The sequence below is a fragment of the Tamandua tetradactyla genome, chromosome 13 (assembly GCF_023851605.1).
Source record: "Tamandua tetradactyla isolate mTamTet1 chromosome 13, mTamTet1.pri, whole genome shotgun sequence".
Lineage (NCBI taxonomy): Eukaryota > Metazoa > Chordata > Mammalia > Pilosa > Myrmecophagidae > Tamandua > Tamandua tetradactyla.
In genome coordinates, this window is record NC_135339.1 from 93,367,801 (window position 1) to 93,383,221 (window position 15,421).

Here is a 15,421-nt window from a genome sequence, read left to right on the forward strand (position 1 = left end):
CGGGACAGGTCCCTGACAATGCCTGGCTGGAACCGCAGTCACAACGCAATCGGGGAGAGCAGTGGAGCCCCCCTGAAGCACTGTCAAGTTGGCTGGATGCTGTACAGCCCTGAGAAGCTGACAACTGCTGCTAAGGAGGGCAGCAGCTGGAGGCCAAGATGGGCTGGCTCACCACCCCAGGACGGCAGGTGGGGGGTCCTAGGGGGTCGGGGGCTGCAGTGTTGCACGGAGCCCCATAGGAGCTCTGCATGGATGGTGGGCAGGCGTGACGATGGCCCAGCCAGCTTCCTTGCAGATGTCTTAATCCCTGGGCTTGCACCCCAGTCGGTGCTGTGAAAGCAGCTTTCATGGTGTACTCCAACACATTCACCAGGCACGCCGGGTAAGATGCCAGTCCAGCCCCCTGGACCAAATCCCTCTGAAGGGCTCCTCATTTGCCATGTGAGACCCTGTGCTGGGCTGACAGTTCCCCATGCATCTGCCCTCAGCCACTGAGGCCTCATCTGCACAGGTCTGCAGTGCAGGTCGGAGCAGGCGGAAGGAGAAAACCTACCTGGTTTTGGGGACGCACGTGGAAAGGAGTGGGGAGTCAGTTGCCTAAACATTTAACACTGTTATCCAGAATAGCTAAACAGGGAAACTTCCAGGACTTGGGGACTCGGGAACCTTCTCCATTGATGGATATACCTGACTGGTACCCAGTCATTGCAGGTTGAACTGGGTCTCCCCCTCCTCCCCACTGCCAAAATATATACGGAGATCCAAACTCCTGGCATACGGGAGGGCGATCTCCTTTGGAAACAGGATCTTCACAGATGTGTTTATTTAAGACAAAGTTTTATTGGATGGGGTGGGCCCCAAATCCCTTGACCAGTGTCCTGAAAAAAGAAGGCACAGGCACATGGAGGGAAGACGGAGGCAGGGATTGGAGTGATGCTGTCCACAAGCCAAGGAGAGCCAGGGATGGCCGGGAGCCACCAGAGGAACAGATTCTCCTGCAGGGCTCCCATCAAGAGGCAACCCTGCCAACACCTCGATTCACAATCTTGGGCTCCAGAATTGTGAGAGGCTAAATTTCTGTGGTTGATAATCTCCCATTTGTGGAGCTTTGTTACATCAGCCACAGGAAACCATGCAGTATGTAAGAAGAAAGAGAGTCTGAAGGACTCACCATCCCTGCTGAAAATTCCCATTTATTCATTTGAGATGCAGGAAATCACTGAGATTCAACTATTTTTGACCCTACAAAATGGTAATTTTGCATGCTTCCATCTATTGCAGTGTATGCAACGAAACACCAAGAAAATGGGGCTTTAAATGCTGGCATGGCAGTCGGGACCTCCCTCAGACCCCCTTCTGCCCCAGCCCCCTGGGCTGAGCCCACAAGGCATCCAGAAGGCAAGGAACCTCTTGGCATAGTCCATGGGGTGGGACTGTGGGGGACCCAGAACAGGGTGCAGAGATCACAGAGCAGCTGTAGAGGGGTGGACAGAAAATACATGGCACAAACCTAACATTTTCCCCACACCTTGGAAGGCTTTAATGTCATATTTGAGCTTTGATCTTGTACAACAAGCGTTGAGATGATCTTTTGATCCTAAAGCGTCTGCTGCCCGAGTTCTCAGCAATTCTTTTGGAAATTCAGCACCTCCCAACTTGGGGCCTTGATTCCTTTTTCTCTTGGTTCCTCAGCCTTACTCATTTCCTTTAGCGGATTAATGGGAACATGTTAAAAATGTAGTTTTCTTAATTTTACATTGGAGTAAAAATGGAATTTTTAGGCTTAAAGCACTATCAATCTTACCTCTCCTGCAAGCCACATGCATTCCTTGGGTTAGATGGTCAAAATCCCTGCAGAGCAGACTTTTCATATCGAGTATTTTCAGTTTTCATATATGGGGCGTGTGACTCCAGCATCAGCTTGAACTCATTAAATTCCTGTGATAAGGGAACACCTGACACACGGAAGGCTGTACCATGAACTACGAGGCTGATTTCACATTTTCCATCCTAGAAGATAGGCTCGACTTGCTTATTACAAAAATATTTCATCAAGTAGTAAGTGAAGACGGAAGACATGCATGTGTTTCTGGAACCATGTCTTCCAGGCTCGCCAAGAGCAGTAGGCAAGCTTGGGGTGCTTCCAGCAGTCTGGGGATGGATGACCCAGAGTACTCAGTTGCCCTGGACCTGCACCCATCTTGCTCGACACAGTTTTAAGCCATGACATCATCCTGGCAGATACTATTAAGAGTGGCCTAAGCCAAGGAGAGTGAGACAGTCACACTGGAGGCCCCGATCCCACTTGTGCCATGAGGACTAGTGTGTGTGCGCGTATGTGCAACCTGGTGTGTGTGCTTCCCAGCTCACTCTTTCCTGCCTCCATCACCTCTCTTCACATCCTCTAAACAGCCTCCTGACGGGCTCCATGCTTATGCTTAGGTCTCAGCCAGAGGGATCCCAGGGAATACAAACCCTCTGACTGTCCCAAGGAGCTCAAGCCCATCAGGGTCTTCCTCTTGCTGGGGAGACGAAGGCCGGCTTCTCGCCCACATGCCCTACCTCTTCAGCTCAATTCTCCATGCTTCTGCCCCAGGTTTCCTGCCCTTCTCACCTTCCTTCATGTCTCAGTCCTTACCTCCCCCCCCCTTCTTTCTAGGCTTTCTGTCATCTTGGCCTGGTGAACTCCTACACATCCTGTGGTTCTCAACCCTAGCGCTGCTTCTTCCGGGAAACCCTCCCTGAACTATTGGCTAGGTGGGATGTCACGATGGGTGCTCTTGCTCCTTGTCCTCTTCCTCTGGGGTGCTGGCCTCAGCACCAGGGCTATGTCATGTGGTCACTCACATGAAGCCCAAGGGATGGTGAACTTCCCAAGGGATGAGATCAGGGTGGGTTCTGCTTTCCATGACCCAGTTCCCAGGGCATAGCCAAGAACATATGTAGGAATGAATGGATGGATGGACGGATGGATGGGTGGGTGGATGGATGGACGGGTGGGGGGGGGGATGGACAGATGGGTGGGTGGGGGGATGAACGGGTGGGTGGGTGGATGGATGGATGGATGGAGGGGTGGGTGGGTGGACGGATGGATGGATGGGTGGATGGATGGATGGATGGGTAGATGGGTGAGCATGTGGGCTGTGCTGCGATGATGTGTCTCCTTCCTGCTCTTGTTGTCACTCCCCAGCCATGAGCTGTGTGGAACTGGAATTCCATCTTTTCTCTTCATGAACCTTACAGAATTTGAGATTTTTAGGTAGATCCTATTGTGCTTAAAGAAATGACATAATAATAATGAGGGGAACTCACAGAGGTAGAATCCAGAACATAGGTCACCAGAGGATAGATTGGGGGTAGAGAATGGGGAGCTGGTGCCTAATTTGTACAGAATTTCTACTTAGGTCATTTTAAAGGTGTGGAAATGGACGGTGGTATGGAGGCACACGATTGTGAGTGTAATCAACAGTGCTGAATTGTGCGTGTGAGTGGTTGAAGGGAAGTCGTGGGTCTTGTGTATTACTAGGATGAAAGTCAGGAGGTGAAGTGTGGGGCTGTGTGGTGGGAACCCTGCTGTGGACAGTGGACTGGGGTTAACGAAGCAAGTGTAAGGATGTTCTTTCACGAATTGTGACAAATGGGTGACACCAATACAAGGCGTGGGTAGCAGGGTGGTGTGGGGAAGACATACCTAATGTAAACTTCGGACTGTAGTTAATAGTGCCATTTTAACATTCTTTCATCAGTTGTAAAAAAGTACAACAATAATGCAGTGTCAACAATAAGGGGGTACATTGTAGTTTCTAAATGACTTTTCTGTAAGCCAGCAACTACTCTGATTAAAAAATAATAACTAAGAAACATTATGCTAAGTGAAAGAAACCAGACACAAAGTGCAACATACGGGATGATTCTTTTTTTTTTTTTTTCAGGTGAATGGTTCAGGAATCCCACCCACATCTCCTGCATCGAAGGTGAGCGTTCAACCACTGAACCACCCATGCACCCATATAATTCCATTTTTATAAAATGTAAATATAGTTAAATCTATAAAAACAAATAAATTAGTAAGTATGTAATGCTGGGGAAGGAAAGAAGAATTGAGTGGGAACTGCTGGGGGTATAAGACTTTTCTTTTTTGGATTAATGAAAATGTTCTGAAATGGATCGTGATGACAAATACAAAATTTGGTAGCTCTACTAAAAGCCACTTCAGATGGATTTCGTGGTATGTGAATATATCTCAATAAAACTGTTTAAAAAAGAAATGATGGTGTGCATGTGCGTGTGACTAGAACAGAAGTGGTAAACCGTTCCCCAAAATGCCTGAGGAAACGTCCAGCATGGCACACAGTGCATGAGTAGCGTATGTCTCCCCTGCATGAGGACCACGTTCCCAGCACGCGGCAAGGGGCACTGGGATGGTCAGCAGCCGTGGGGGCCTGGGGTCGCTGTGGGAAGCAGATGCCCACCCTACCGGGCTGTCCAGGCTTGGCTCGGCGGGGAGAACTTGGGAGGTGAGATGGCAATTCTGCTGCTGGCATCAGCATGGCGGTTCCACCCCAGAGCTGGAGACCCCCAGAGGAGCCCGGCATGAAGCTGGGGACAGTAGGTGGTTTGAAGTGGCGCAGGGGTGTTGGTTGAGGGATGAGCTGGTGGGATGGCTGCCTGCCTCCCTCGGGCCCTCTCCGGCCCCCTACTGCCCCAGCCCCGGGGCTTAGCACAGAGGCATCCAGAAGGCAAGAGAGCTCTTGGCTAAGACCACGGGGTGGGCTGTGTGGGCCCCAGAGCAGGGAGATTGCAGAGTGGCTCTAGAGGGCGGATGGGAAACACGCTGCACAACCTTAAACGTATTTCATTTTACGTCACTTTCCCCTACTTCAAAAGACAGAAGGCTTCTGTCTTTGAGCTTTGAGCTTGTGCACCAGCCTTGGAGGGGAGCTTTTGATCCTGAAGCATCTTTTCTCCGGTGTGCAGCCGTTCCTTTGGAGGCCCGGCAGCCCCAACTCGGGGCCGCGGTTCCTTTCCAAGCCTCGGGGCACAGGGCACAGCACCTTGTGACACCTACTCATGGGATGATCGGGATTTTTTTCCAAACAGGAAGTTATGCAATAAACTTCTCTGATGAGATGCCTTCAAGTCCCCATTTCCTCACAGCACACTGTGCAATTGCGAGTGGATTGCGAGCACTCACACTGGTAATGGCAATTCCAGCTATCGATAGGAAAAGACTCTCCATCAGCCTCCGCTCTGCCCGGTGACAGCCACAAGAAGGAGAGCAGGCGAGGGGCAGATTTCAAGCACCTGTCACCACACTGCTTCTGAACACAGCTCTAGATGCCGTGATACAAATTAAAAATCACTTTCTCTGGCCTGAGACTCTAGGTTTCAGGCATTCAAGGTAGATTTTCCCAGCAGGAATGTAAGGTATAAATAGCCTGATGTATTTATCTCCATGGGGGACTCAGGGCTTACTTTTACTTTGGAATTGGCACACTCTAGGAAGCTGCCTGCTTTAGCAGGTAAAGTCCTATAGCCCTGAAACTTGGACTGAGGGATGGACGGGCCCCCTGCAGTGTCCCTGGGGGCATCTGGGTGTGAGCTTGCTGGCCAGAGAATGATAAATCTGCCTGTATAAATTACAGACATCCCAGACTTTAAATCCAAACGCAGAGCAGACTCAGGAATTCTGGGGTCCTTGTGACCTAAAGACAGCTTTTTTCACCCCAGCCCCTGAAAAGGTCAGCATCACGTGTAAGCCCACATCCGGGTCTCCATCGAAGGAAGGCCTTCCCCACCCCGACGGGATCTTGTCTTGGTGTCCATGCAGGAGTGATGGGGCCCTGGGCACAGCGTCTTCATCACAGGGAGAGGCTGCACGAACTTTCCCAGTGCCTGCTCTCCACGTCTGCACTAAAGGATGCTTTGAGCTCAGCTCTCACGTCCTGTGGCCCGGGCCAGGTTGGTGGCCTATGACACATCCTTAGGTGTCATCCGTGTCTCTGACCTCAGGAGCAAGGACAACGGGGGATGGGCCAGGAAAGGTCCTTGCACGGCTGCTTCACCCCATTCAAGTTCTGAACCCAATTCATCATGCGGCCTCCCCTCCGACCTCACCACCCACTCGCCTCATCACCTGGCACCCTTGACCTCATCACCTGGTGGGCAACCCTCCAACCTCATCACCTGGCAGCCCTTCAACCTCATTACCTGGTGGCCCTCCGACCTCATCACCTGGCAGTCCTCTAACCTCTTCACCTGGCGGCCCCTCCAACCTTGTCACTTGGAGGCCCCTCCAACCTCATCACCTTGTGGGTGGCCCTCCGACCTTATCACCTGGCAGCCCTCCGACCTCATCACCTGGTGGACCTCCCTCCTCACCTGGCGGACTGTCTGACCTCATCATGTAGCGAGCTCTCTGACTTCAGTCACTTCTTGTCCTTTGCACCATGCTCTTTCCCAGCTCAGGCCTCCTGCACACTGTCTGTGCCACCTGGAGCGTGCTCCACCTTCTCTAAGTGGTTCCCAGGTATCCTACTGAGCTGGGTTCAGGTTAAGGAAGTCTTTACTCCCTGTGCTGGATCAGATGTGGATAATATCTGCTCTCCGGCACCTTGATCTTCTCCTGCCAAACTCTCGTTGAACAACCTCTGCCATTGCTTGCCCTCTGGTGTGGGACACCCCTGCCTTCCCCACCCCCTTTCCTGATTGTCGGCTCCCCTGGCAGGGCATGTACCTGGGGTGGGTGTCCGTGGCCTGTGTTTTGGGGGGAGGAGAAGGCAGGGAGCAGAGCTTGGATCAAAGTGGAGAGTGATGTGAACGATGAAAGATCACTGGTCACAGGTGGCAGGTGAAGAGGCCCAGCAGATACCGTTGGAGAACTGTGCATTAATTGATTGATAGTTCTGGGGAAATGGATTGTTAGGAAATGTCAAACACACCTCAGCGAGTGCAGAGGAAATCTCTAATCTGTTCTTTTCTGCGTGCTTGGGCCCAAATGTGCTGAAACATTGCAGAGCATCCTGCTGTCCCTGAGGCCAAACGAGCAGGATGCTGGGACTGAGGTTGTCCCTGACCACCCCTGACCTTGGCTCCTCTTTCCTGCTCAAGTCCACCTGCACGGCCTGCAGTGGGGGCCCGTGTGGATGACCTCTGCACCGTGGGTGACCCGCTTGCCCCCTGGCTACACTGTCTGTCCCTCTTGTGGCCCTGCTCCGTGCCTCGGGACCCACTCCTGGGCTCTGCATCTACAGAGGCACCAAGGCTTCCTGCTTCCCGCTGCTGGCCCCTGGAGGAGCCTGAGGGTGCCAGGGCGAGCGCCAGGGGTTTTATCCTCTCTCCTCCTTGCCTGAGGGCCCGGCTTGGCTGGGGGGATGCTTCTATTCAAGGTTCAGCTCCCTCCTGCAGCTGCAGCTTGCCTGGCATCTGCTTACTGCTCTCTCCTCCACCCCTGCAGGCCAAGGGCTGGGCAAGACTTTGCCATACCAGCTGGCCCCTGGCCTTGTCAATTTCCCTCTTTGCTGTCCATCCATTGTCTGTGGCCCTTCACCCAAGTCCACGAAGCCTGACCCCTCAAGCTGCTGTCCTCTTGTGCAGCTCCAGCAATCTGGGACCAGGGTCTCGGCCCCGTTTTCTCCCAGAACCACTTGCTAGTTTTACCTGGACTTAGAGTGACTCCTCCTTGACCCAGGAAGATTCGTCTCTGCCTGAAGAATCAGATCCTTCCCCATACCTGCCAGCAGGAGAGATGTGGGTAGAACAGGGAAAGTGAAAGGGGGTCACCAGCAAACTCAGAGACAACCGTGCTGGGGTCATGGCCAGGGCCGGGCACGCCTGAGCCAGGAGGGAGCATGCTGGGGCCCGAGGCGCTCAGCAGTGCCCGTTCTCGGGCTTTCTTCTGTCTCCAAGAAATACATGGGATGCCAATCCTTCACCATCGTAAAAATAAGTTTAAAAATGCTGCCTGACTTCTTCCACTACACCTCAAAGCCTGTGTTTTTCTCCCTCAGGAGAAAGAATAATTTCTTTTAAATTGTTAGCGGACTGAAAGAATGACCAGGTAAAGCAGAAGCTTGCAGTTACTTAAAAATCAAAAGACTGGATTGAAAACAGAGGCAGACTTTCTGCCCCAGCCTTAATCCCAGTTTGTGGGATGAGAACTGGCAGAATTGATTTTTCCAGACCAGTGGGGGGCACGCCTTGCAGTTTCTCAATTCATTCCGGGTGCCAAGAAATCAGGGCTTTCGATTAGTTCTCGCTCTCCTGGATGCAGATTTTACTCAGCAAAATGATGCCACAATCTTCATGAGACTTCAAAAAAACTAATTTTGGAAGAAATGCAGGTCTTTCCCCACATCCCTATCATTGCGATCTGAACTTAACAATTATGCACAGAAATAGAATCACGGAGTCAATTTTAAACTCACCTTTCATTTCTTAAGAATCCAATTAATTTTTTTCCAATGCTCTGGATGAACAGAGCTTTTTGGAAGTGACAACCGTCAGCCCCTTAGTTCACTCTCCCTTTTCCCTTCTTTTTGCATCTCCAGCTCCATTGACAATGGCAGGAAATAGAGGTTTGCCAAAGTAAGGCCGTGCTTGTCCAACAAAGGGCCTTGCGTTAATTCCACTTGAACATGGGTGAAGTAGAAATTCTACAGGGAATACACTTTTTACCTTCTTCCACACAGCGCTGGGTACAAAGAATGGAAGGCGCTGGCTTTGGGCGCTGGTCCATACGAGGACCTTCTGATCTACTCCCGGGACAACAGCCCACAGTGGTTGTCCAGGGCCGTGGGGGCCAGAGCTGAGGCCTGCATTGCTGCTTTCTCGTTTAGGAAATGCCAAGTCATGCTTTATTGCTATGAATCTCATGTGCCACCTCAGGGCACATGCCCCATTTACTTCTGCTGCACTCTACTTCAAGAGGGAAAATGAACTTATGAGTCAGTTTTCAGACCTTTTGTAGCTCCGAAGCTTTACAACGCTCTTTCTCTGCGTATTGGGACGAGACACCTTGGGGCACCTGAGCGGGCAGTGGGAGGTCCCTCTGAGTGGCCCGAGGTTTCCGCGATAGCCACTTTCCCTGCTGGTTTCACGGCCAGCCTGTTTGCACCTGGTGGGGACAGGGGTTCAGAGCAGCCTCGTCTTCTGATCGGCCATGCCTGGACCTCATGACAGTGTGTCCTCGGGCAGGGGGACAGGAGGGCGGCATGCCCCCCCAGCGGAGGGGACCTGTCCACACTGCTTCTGACCCCACTCTGCTCGCTGGCAGCCACTGGGCCAACTGGGTTGACACAGAGTCCTGGAGGCTCTTACGGAACTAGAGGGAAGGGGTCCGGCAGAGAGGGACATGTCCTGGTCTCACCCCAGTCACTGGGTCCTGGGAAACAGAAACAATTCCCAGGAATGCAAAGGGACTGCTTTAAATTTGACCCACTGGAAGTCCTGGCTCCATCCTGCAATTTTCCTCTATAAACATTTCATAGAGGAGGCTGATGACTCCGGGGCTGTCGAGGTGGGGGGCTGTGAAGTTATTACACCGAGAGCCCCTGTCCGCTGGTGTGGCCGATCAGGCTGCTTGGGGAGGACGGAGACTGCCCATGTCTGCACCTGTAGAGCTGAGGGGACTGGAGCTGCCCCACGGGTCCTGGGAGCCGAGGTGCCTGGATGCCCAGCTCGTCAGCAGCATGCTGGCCATGGTGGGAAAATTCACACTATGGCATCTGACGCATGCTAAAGCCAGCCTCCCCCTCCACCCCAGCTGCCCTGACCCCTGCACCAGTTTCCCCTGCTCCCACCCAGCCAGCGGCTGCCATCAGCCTGCACACTGTGGGCCTGCCCAGCTCTCTCCTGACTTTTCCGAAGAAGCCTTTTCCATGCTGTCACCACTGCTAATCCCTGCCTGCTCCTAGAAAGTCCTGTCACAGGAGTCTGGCTTTTTGACCTAAGCCTTTTTCTCCCTCAAGCTGGAGAAGCACTGAGGCATCTCCCCCTGACTGGGCCTCAGCCCTCTGCTCTCCTCCTCCCCTCTGGGGAGCTGCAGAAAGCAATCTCAGGCTCTCTTCCCTTCAAAGAGAAGCCATTTCAGACCACATGGGTCCCTGTTTCCCATAGACCCCACATCCGCTCTGAAGGAAGGGGCAGGGGCCTGGCTGTTGGCCGTGGCATGAGGCTCCTCTCCTTTCCAGGTTTCGGCATCTTCACACCCGCCTGATGGCCGGTTTCGGACAGGAAGGATGGTCGCCTGTCCACATTCCTGACGCCCGGGCCTCCACCTGTGACCTTCCCGCGTCGTTTAACCCTTCCCTCCCTGACGCCCACTTCCTCCAGGGAGGATCTGAGGGTTAAACTCGAGTTGCACTAGGACTGGTCACTCCTCTGGCTGGGACCCGCCACCAGGGCTGCCCTACAGCACCCGCAGCCCGGGGCCCGTGGGTTTGCACAGCGGCTTCTCCGAGCCTGCTGGGCGGGCTCCGCCTGCAGAGCTGCCTGTGGATGTGGGAGCCGGCCTGGGGGTACCGCGGCCTGTGGATGGGGTGTGGACGGTGAATCCCCCCCCGCCCTGTCTGACTCCCGAGGGAGTTTTACAATCTACGGACACTGAGAAATGGAAAAGAAGGCCCAATTTCTCCTCCATGGGTCAAAACACCCAACCTGGGCCCCTAGAGGACTGAGGTGAAGGCACAGTGCTGCGCTGATCTCTAACCACAGCCTGGACTGGGCCATGGGCTTCAGCCAGGGGCAAGACAAGGGCGGGAGAGCACAAGCCGGCAGCTGGGCGTGGAAATGATTCCAACAGCTCTTACTCCATGCAGCAGCTGCTGAGCTCAGGAGGGGATGCTGCGCTGGGGACAAAGCTCAGGAGGGGACGCTGCGCTGGGGACAAAGCTCAGGAGGGGGCGCTGCGCTGGGGACAAAGCTCAGGAGGGGACGCTGCGCTGGGGACAAAGCTCAGGAGGGGACGCTGCGCTGGGGACAAAGCTCAGGAGGGGGCGCTGCGCTGGGGACAAAGCTCAGCAGGAGACCTTGTGCTGGTAATGAGGCACAGATGCAGTTGTATTAGGGCTACATCGAGCAGATGCCATGGGGCACCTTTGTCGCTAAGGCTTAGGGACGGGCCTCGGTTCCTAAGGTTTGCGTGTATTCATGGGGCCTGGGGAGAAGGCCTGCGCAGGTGGGGAAGCTATTTCCATGTGCCTCTGTCCGTGCTGGCCCGCGCAATGTGGAGGAGGCCTCCTTCTCCATTCCTGAGAGTTTTTAACCTTCCTAGGTAAGCGGTGCTCTGCATGCAGCACGGATCCATGTGTAATGCCGACATCCTGCGTGCAGGTGAGGGGCTGGATGCCGAGGGTCGCGGTGTGCCTCACTCCTCCTGCCGCAGCCTTTCCGACCCCCTTAGCTGCCCCATCAAGAACCGAGTTTTCCAGAGGTGACCATCAACTCCAGCGGCGCTTACTTATGTGTGGGTGAACCCTTGGCTGAGCCCAGCACCAGGCTGACCCTGCAATGGTGCCCATGCCAAGGCATCTCACGTGGAGGTGAAGGAGGGGCGTCTGCAGATTCACCCACTGGGGAACAGCGGGGGGCGCAGGGATGGGGAAGCAGCACCCCAACCACCACGAGCAGGAGACCCTGCAGAGGGAATGGCTGGGGTGCTGGGGAGAGGAGGAGCTGAACTCAGAGACTTTACTAGAACGGGTGGCCCAGCCTCTTGGGGCTGAGTGAGTCCCCCAAAGCGGCAATCCTTGAGGGAAGTGGAGAACCCGCCACAACCAGCACCTCCCAGCGGGTGGCTTGAAAGCGCAGCATTTTGTCAGGAGAAATGGCACCTTGTATGTGAATTCAAAGACAAAAGATAAAGGTGAGGAAAAGTTAGATGTGAGCTAAAGCAGAAAGAAACTGCAGTCTTTTCCCCTTGGGGAGCCGGCGCGTCGAGTGCCCAGGAAAGGCACAGAGAGTAGGACTGAGGGATGGTGATGGCAGAGGGACCAGGCTCCGCAGAGGGTCCCCACAGAGCTGGGTCCTGGGGCTGCACACCCAGAGGTGCTGGCCCGTCTTCGGCCCCATGTGTGTGCTGTGCAGGAGCACTGGGGCGTCGTGGCCACAGGCCCCCCCTAGGGCCCACAAGAGGGGCGCGGGCCCAGCTCGGCTCTCTCCCGTTCCTCTCTCCCGGTGAGGGAAAGGGAGCATCCCAGAGAAGAACCGTGGCCCTGGCCACTTCCTGTCACAAGTGAGTGCAGAGTCCTCAGCAAGGCAGAAGAATACAGAGCCTTAAATCCTGAAATAAAGATTCCTGTGCTCTCAAAGAAGCAGAATCCAACCATCCCCTTGTCAGTTGCAGCAGCAGTTGTGGTAGAGCAGACAGAAGGAAAAGCAGGTGAAACACCAGCCATGGGCCCCTCAATTTCCCGCTTCTCCCTGGTGGCCCTATTGCTTTCTTCCCCAGAGCAGTGCCGCTTACTTCATGTATGGTAAGTAACCCCCAGCACACACTGTACTGGCACACAAAACAGAGTCAGAAGTTAGAAGAAAGCAGCACAATGAAAAACTTTGTTCCAAGACAGAAGAGTGTACCTCCTTCTCCGGGAGCACAGCCAGGCCGCGCTCTCACGTCAGATGCCCTCCCTCCCCGCGCGGCCCACCCTCCCCGCTCTGTCCTCACCTACACACGGTTGTGTCTGTGAAATCGTATTAGCCGCTTACGGGGAAGCTTGGGACAACCCCGTCATTGCATCGGAACTGTAGGACCGTGGCTAGGAGGGCACTGGGAAGCCAGGACTCGCCTGAACAATGGCCTGTGGTGATGTCAGCCCAGGGGGATGGTTGGTCTGGGGAAAAGGTCAGTCCGGGGGGAGGGTCAGCCTGTAGGAAGAGGGTCAGCCTTGGGGGAGGGTCAGCTTGGAGGAAGGGTCAGCCCTGGGAAAAGGTCAGCTTCGGGGAAAGGTCACCTCAGGGAGAGGATCAGCCTGGGGGGATGGTCAGCCCAGGGGAAAGCTCAGCCTGGGGGTAGGGTCAACCCTGGGAAAGGGTCAGCTTCAGGGAAAGGTCAATCCAGGGGGAGGGTCAGCCCAAGGAGAGGGTCAGTACAGGAGGAAGGTCAGCCCAGGGAGAGGGCCAGCCCGTGGGAGGAAGCCCCGTGCAGGAGGCCACGCCCAGAGCGCGGGGAGCAGGCACGGGTGGGGGTGCACTGGGTGTTCTAATGCTGCCTGAGGATTCAGATCAGGACTAGGAAATGGAGATGCAGAAAGAGAAGAAAGGACCCCAGCGGCGGGAACCAGGTGATGAGGGTGCCACCTGCAGTCACGGCGGGCGGGTCCTGATGCTGGAAGAGAAAGTGGAGAAACGTGCGGGTCACCAGTGCGTGTGTGTGTGCGCGCGCGCGTGTGTGCCGGGGGTGGGGTGGGGGTGTGGCAGGTGTGGCCATACTTTACCCTCCTCATGCGCCACATTGGTCGAAGGTAGGAGAGGAGACGGTGGCTGAAACACTTGAAGGCGGAAGGAGTTTTCCCCTTTCTCTGAGAGCAGAGGGTACGCTCCTGTTTGCACTCCTGTTGTCAGCGAGGGGCGTAGTCTCAGTGTTTAGTGCCCCATCTTGGCGTGTTCTGGTTTCACGTCTGCCCACGGGGAGCGGGTATCCTGTTCTGAGTCGGACGTACCCACGCAGTACCGGGAGTGACAAGGTTCAGCAGTAAACCCCAACCCACGGCCTTGCCCATGAGTTTGGGGTGTGGCACAATGGGAACAGGTAACATTTGCTGAAGTTGAATATTTGACTGCTTTTCATCTCAGCGCTTTGCTGTGTTTTGATTCACTTGCTTCTCACGGAAGGTCCATGGGGTCTGACCATTATTATCATCCTTAGACAGATGAGGAAACTGAGGCACGTGACGATAAGTCAGGTGCAGGGGCTGGGCAGCTGCCTGGGGCCAGAGGCAAAGTAGGAAGACAGGACGCCCCTGCAGATCCTGTTCTCTAAGCCCTTTGCCACGTCATTGCTCATGTGGCTGTACAGGGGGGTCTGAGACTCACTCTCCTTCCACCGAAAGGATCTGTGAAAAAAGACTTTGCACTGGACGGTCACAGATTCAGAAAACCGTGGAGGCAGGATCAAGCTATTCCACGTAACGAAGAAAAGGCAGTTACTCCTTGGGCCCTGGAGACGTCCTATTTGTCAGCACCTGTGCCATGCAGGAAGCTGAGGGACACGGGCATTTATTCTCCACTGAGGGGCTCTGGGTATGCCCTCGTGGGTTGGTGTCGCTGGATGTAAAATAAGGCCCAACTGTGAAGTGAGCCAGGTGGGGCTGCAGGGCTGCACCTAGCCAGGCACTTACAGCCTCAGGTACGTTGGCAAACTCCTCAGAGCCTTGGTTTCCGCATCGAAACCTGACCTCTGCCACGAGGCAGAACACGGGAGGCACCGGTGGTGCCCCACTCACCTAGCGGGCAGGGCGCCCTGTCCCATGACAGTAGGTCCCAGCTGCCCCGGCCCCTTCTGCAGCCTTCTGTGCATGCCTTTGACCATCAGTCACTGCATGCGTGCAACCCGCGGTTTCTTCTGTGTGTTCAGCTGTATGTGCTCAGCTGTGTGTGCTCAGCTGTGTGTGCTCAGCTTGTGTATGTTCAGCTATGTGTGTTCAGCTGTGTGTGCGCAGCTGTGTGCACTCAGCTGTGTATTCTCAGTTGTGTGTGCTCAGCTGTATGTGCTCAGCATCGTGCGCTGAGCTGTGTGTGCTCAACTATGTATACTCAGCTTGTGTGTGCTCAGCTGTGTGTGCTCACCTGTGTGTGCTCAGCTCTGTGTGCTCAGCTGTGTGCATTCAGCTGTGTATCCTCAGCTGTGTGTACTCAGCTGTATGTGCTCAGCATCATGTGCTGAGCTGTGTGTGCTGAGCTGTGTGTTCAGCATCGTGCACTGAGCTGTGTGGGCTCAGCATTGTGCACTGAGCTGTGTGTGCTCAGCTGTGTGTGCTCAGCTCTGTGCTGGCTGCGAATCACTCCCCAGGCAATGACCCCTGGAGCTTTCTCCCATGGCCCCACATGCTCTTGTGGCACCTGGGAGGTGGTGAAGCTTTCCCTGCATCCCACCCCTCCCTGCACCTCTCTGTCCCCCACCCTCTCTCTCACTGCACCCACACTCCACCTACTCATCGTTTGGGATTCCAAAGAGAGAGAAAACTGTGTTCCTACTAAAAGTGATTCCTTATACAATTTGAAAATGAGGCATCAGAGTCATCGAGGTAAACACATATTTGAAGAGAGATTCGACTCTACATTTGGAAGGCAAGGGGCTCACAGAGAAAGCAGTGACGTCTCCGTGGGAAAGGGGCCCAGCCTACTTTGGGAAGCAGGGGTCTGTGTGCACAGCTTGCTCCCCTGGCATCTGGGACATGAGCTTCCATGGATGGAGCCGATTTCT

At 54.5% G+C, this 15,421-nt stretch overlaps 1 long non-coding RNA gene across 1 annotated transcript; it reads right to left on the reverse strand.

Moving 5' to 3' along the window:
• Window positions 1-1,527: 1,527 nt before the first annotated feature.
• Window positions 1,528-6,900, reverse strand: LOC143653304 (uncharacterized). Its single transcript, XR_013161240.1, has 3 exons — window positions 6,737-6,900; window positions 1,805-1,938; window positions 1,528-1,705 (listed from the first exon to the last, which is right to left on the reverse strand). It is a non-coding gene; the product is annotated as an uncharacterized LOC143653304 (long non-coding RNA).
• Between the last annotated feature and the right edge of the window lie 8,521 nt (window positions 6,901-15,421).